The sequence below is a fragment of the Macaca nemestrina genome, chromosome 13 (assembly GCF_043159975.1).
Source record: "Macaca nemestrina isolate mMacNem1 chromosome 13, mMacNem.hap1, whole genome shotgun sequence".
Taxonomy (NCBI): Eukaryota; Metazoa; Chordata; class Mammalia; order Primates; family Cercopithecidae; genus Macaca; species Macaca nemestrina.
The window spans coordinates 107,775,034-107,780,438 of record NC_092137.1 but is presented as its reverse complement, the minus strand read 5'-3'; the positions used below and the strand labels follow the sequence as shown (position 1 = coordinate 107,780,438).

The 5,405-nt window shown below is 38.5% G+C and overlaps 1 pseudogene; it reads right to left on the bottom strand.

Annotated features, from left to right (window-relative positions):
• Window positions 1-2,102: 2,102 nt before the first annotated feature.
• Window positions 2,103-4,651, bottom strand: LOC139357933 (acyl-protein thioesterase 1 pseudogene; annotated as a pseudogene).
• Between the last annotated feature and the right edge of the window lie 754 nt (window positions 4,652-5,405).

The following is a 5,405-nucleotide window of genomic DNA, read 5'->3' as shown; positions in this document are numbered from 1 at the left end:
TGTAATTCAGGATGTCAAATTATAGCATGCATTGAGAATACATGTCTATGGCAGGGAGATAGTATTTGGTCTGTTAGGGATAGTAAAGGAAGAAAGAATATTTCTTGAGAGAAAAAAAAGAATATTAAATAGAAACATCAGGGAAAAGAAAAGCCGGGTCCTCAAAATAAAAGGGCCATTAATTGAAGAGAGCACTTAAAAGCATTATCTCTGTTATTAGGAATAATGAAATACTACCTTATTCTTACTACATATTACAATCATGTATATTTGTGCTGAGTGTGTATATATATTTACACAATTCAACATATATATTTATGTATATTTATTTATACACAAACTACATGTAGTATAGTATATATATAGTGTGTATATATATAGTATAGTATATATATAATGTGTGATTGTGTGTGTGTGTGTGTGTGTGTGTGAGTGAGAACATGTGGTGTTTGATTTTCTGTTCCTGTGTTAGTTTGCTGAGGATGATGGCTTCCAGTTTCATCCATATCCTTGAAAAGGACATGATTTCATTCTTTTTATGGCTGCATAGTATTCCATGGTGTATATGTGCCATATTTTCTTTATCCGGTCTATCATTCATGGGCATTTGGTTTGGTTCCATGTCTTTGCTATCGTGAATAGTGCTATAATAAACATACATGTGCATGTGTCTTTATAGTAGAATGATTTATATTCCTTTGGGTATATACCCAGTAATGGGATTGCTGGGTCAAATGGCATTTCTGGTTCTAGATCCTTGAGAAATCACCACAGTGTTTTCCACAATGGTTGAACTAATTTACATTTCCACCAACAGTGTAAAAGCGTTCCTATTTCTCCACAGACTCGCCAGCATCTATTGTTTCTTGACTTTTTAATAATTGCCATTCTGACTGGCATGAGATGGTATCTCATTGTGGTTTTGATTTGCATTTCTCTAATGATCAGTGATGATGAGATTTTTTTTCATATGTTTGTCGTCCGCATAAATGTCTTCTTCTGAGAAGTGTTCAGATCCTTTGCCAACTTTCTGATGGGGTTGTTTGTTTATTTCTTGTATATTTGTTTAAGAATCCTTGTAGATTCTGGATATTAGACCTTTGTCAGTTGGGTAGATTGCAAAATTTTTCTCCCATTCTGTAGGTTGCTTGTTCACTCTGATGCTAGTTTCTTTTGCTGTGCAGAAGCTCTTTAGTTTAATTAGATCCCATTTGTCACTTTTGGCTTTTGTTGCACTGCTTTTGGTGTTTTCATCATGAAGTCTTTGCCCATGCCTATGTCCTGAAGGGTATTGCCTAGGTTTTCTTCTAGGGTTTTTATGGTTTTGCATTTTACATTTAAGTCTTTCATCCATCTTGAGTTAATTTTTGTATAAGTTTTAAGGAAGGGATCCAGTTTCAGTTTTCTGCATATGGCTAGCCAGTTTTCCCAGCACCATTTATTAAATAGGGACTCTTTTCCTCATTGATTGTTTTTGTCAGGTTTGTCGAAGATCAGATGGTTGTAGATGTGTGGGGCTATTTCTGAGGCCTCTGTTCTGTTCCATTGGTCGACATGCCTGTTTTGGTACCAGTATTATGCTGTTTTGGTTATTGTAGCCTTGTAGTATAGTTTGAAGTCAGGTAGCATGATGCCTCTAGCTTTGTTCTTTTTTCTTAGGATTTTCTTGGCTATAAGGGCTCTTTTGGGGTTCCATAGGAAATTTAAAGTAGTGTTTTTCTAATTCTGTGAAGAAAGTCAATGATAGCTTGATGGGAATAGCATCTGAATCTATAAATTACTTTGGGCACTATGGCCATTTTCACAATATTGATTCTTCCTATCCATGAGCATGGAATGTTTTCCCATTTGTTTGTGTCCTCTCTTATTTCCTTGAGCAGTGGTTTATATTTCTCCTCGAAGAGGTCCTTCATGTCCCTTGTAAGCTGTATTCCTAGGTATTTTATTCTCTTCGTAGCAGTTGTTAGTGGGAGTTCATTCATGATTTGGCTCTCTGCTTGTCTGTTGTTGGTGTATAGGAATGCTTGTGATTTTTGGACATCGATATTGTACTATCAGACTTTGCTGAACTTGCTTATCAGCTTAAGGAGTTTTGGGGCTGAGACGATGGCATTTTCTATACATACAATCATGTCATCTGCAAACAGAGGCAATCTGACTTCTTCTCTTTCTATTTGAATACGCTTTATTTCTTTCTCTTGCCCGATTGCCTGGCCAGAACTTCCAATACTATGTTGAATAGGAGCATCGAGAGAGGGCATCCGTGTCTTGCAGCGGTTTTCAAAGGGAATGCGTCCAGCTTTTGCCCATTCAGTATAATATTGACTATGGGTTTGTCATAAATAGCTCTTATTATTTTGAGATTGTTTCATCAATACCTGGTTTATTGAGAGTTTTTAATATGAAGCGATGTTGAATTTTGTCAAAGGCCTTTTCTACATCTATAGAGATAATCATGTGGTTTTTGTCATTGATTCTATGTGATGGATTACGTTTACTGATTTATGTATGTTGAACCAACCTTGCATCCCAGGGATGAAGCCAATTTGATCATAGTTGATAAGCTTTTTAATGTGCTGCTGAATTCAGTTTGCCAGTATTTTATCAAGGATTTTCGCATCAATGTTCATCAGGGTTATTGGCCTGAAGTTTTTTTTGTTGTGTCTCTGCCAGGTTTGGGTATCAGGATGATGCTGGCCTCATAAAACAAGTTAGGGAGGAGTCCCTCATTTTTAATTGTTTGGAATAGTTACAGAATAAATGGTACCAACTCCTCTTTGTACCTCTGGTAGAATTTGGCTGTGAATCTGTCTGATCCTAGGCTTTTTTTTGGTTGGTAGGCTATTAATTACTGCCTCAATTTCAGAACTTGTTATTGGTCTATTCAGGGATTCAGCTTCTTCCTGCTTTAGTCTTGGGAGGGTGTTTGTTTCCAGGAATTTATTCATTTCTTCTAGGTTTTCTAGTTTATTTGCATAGAGGTGTTTATAGTATTCTCTGATAGTAGTTTGTATTTCTGTGAGATCAATGGTGATATCGCCTTTTTTTTTTTATTGTGTCTATTTCATTCATCTCTCTTTTCTTCCTTATTAGTCTAGCTAGCAGACTATTTTGTTAATTTTTTCAAAAAAACTACTCCTGGAGTCATTGATTTTTTTAAGAGTTTTTCATGGTCAATACATGGTGACATTTTAGCAATTTTAGAATAAATCCATAGACTAAATCACAGCATGCATAAATCATTTATATCTTAATGGCTCATTTAATTATTTTATTTTATTTTACTTTTTTTAGAGACAGGGTCTTGCTCTGTTGCCCACGTTAAAAGGCAGTGGCAACCATAACTCACTATAGCCTTGGACTCCCAGGCTCAAGTGGTCCTTCTGTCTCAGCCTCTTGGGTAGTTGAGACTACAGTTGTGCACCACCACATCCTGCTAAATTTTTAATTTTTTGTAGAGACAGGGTCATACTGTGTTGCTCAGGCTGGTCTTAAACTCCTGGCCTCAAGTGATCCTCCCCCTTTGACCTCTCAAAGCACTGAGATTACAGGCTTGAGCCACCATGCCTGGCCTTAACTGTTCATTTAAACCTGAACAAATGTTCATTAAGCATACTAGTAATTTTTTTTTTTTGAGCTCTTTAACCCAGGCTGGAGTGCAGTGGCTCCATCTCAGCTCACCGCAACCTCTGCCTCCAAGGTTCAAGCAATTCTCCTGCCTCAGTCTCCCGAGTAGCTGAGATTACAGGCGTGCACCACCATCGCTGGCTAATTTTTGTACTTTTTGTAGAGATGGAATTTCACTAAGCTAGCTTCTTTTTCTCAAACATAATTATTAAAATAAGTGAAAAAACTTCATTTATTGTAATACTGATATATTCTACCATATATCTGTGTATAGAAATGTACAGAAACTTAAAAGATCATAATTGCCCATGAGGAGCCATAAGTTAGTTCATGCCATTGGCGTGTATTTGCAAAACATTTTCACACTGCAAACATTAGAAGTTTAAAGATCTGGCTGGGGGAAAGGTTTATACTCTACTACAGTGATGCTGGTGTATTTCTGCAGAAGGCCTTTGTAGTGAAATCTATCAACAGGAGGTAGGAGTTTATCAACAAATTGCTTGATAGCCATCATTTCCTGGCGACAAGCTGTGCATCACGCCTATGAAGGTTTTGAAGTTTACTTTGGCTGGATATACCAATGCTTTCAGATTTTCAACAGTAAGAAAACCAAACATTAGTGAAACTAAAGGATCACAATTTCCAAGGCACTGGAGAATAGAAATATCTCTATTTGTGCCACAATGGCACCCTGTAGAAATGGATCCCAAAGTGGGCAACTCAGTTGCCCAAAGTCAGCAACTGAGTGCAGTGACACTCAGTGCTGGTTTCTGCTTTGTGGTAAAAGATGTACATAAAGACAAGAGCTCCTCCTTGAGAAAATCCTCCCAAAACAATTCTGTAGAAGAAATGCCATTCTTCACCTCTTGATTTATCAATGCTTTTACATTTTCTGTTGCCTGTTTAATTCCAGGTTCACCCTTCCGTGAGTCTAGCGAAAGTCGTAAAATATCAAACCAAGAGGTCATAGGCAGATTCATACTGAATGTAGCAGGCACGACTGTTACATAACTGGAGCATGCAGGCAGATATATTGATATGTGAACTGATACATGCAAAGGTTTCTATCCATCCATGCCTGGTGTCTCTCAATCTATAAAAGCAAATCATCTCGATTTAAGACCCTCTCCACTGATGCCTGTCCCTTCAATCTGGGACTGGGCAGCTGGAGGTCCTGAGGGTCCCATGGGTTACATTCTGTCCCCAGTGCAGAGGGCCCCAGGAAAAGGAAGGCTGTGATGCCCGCACCTTCCCCACACAGCACAAGCCCAGTCTATTGGACCATCCACAGCCTACCCTGGGCAGGGCAGAGCCTCAATTTTTCAATATTAAGAATGATTTTAGGTCTGGGAGTTTTACAGATGGAGTTTAACAAACACCACATGTTCTCACTTGTAAGTGGGAGCTAAATGATGAGAACACATGGACACGTAGAGGGGAACAACACACACTGGGGCCTATTGGAGGGTGGAGAGTGGGAGGAGGGAGAATATCAGGAAAAACAACTAATGGATACTAGGCTCAATAACTGGGTGATGAAATAATCTGTACAACAATCCCCATGACACACAGTTACTTATGTAACAAACCTGCACATCCTGCACATGTACCCCTGAACTTAAAATAAAAGTTAAAACACAAATTAAAAAAAAAAAAAAAGGCCGGGCGCAGTGGTTCACGCCTGTAATCCCAGCACTTTGGGAGTCCAAGGCGGGCGGATCACAAGGTCAGGAGATCGAGACCATCCCGGCTAACACGGTGAAACCCTGTCTCTACTA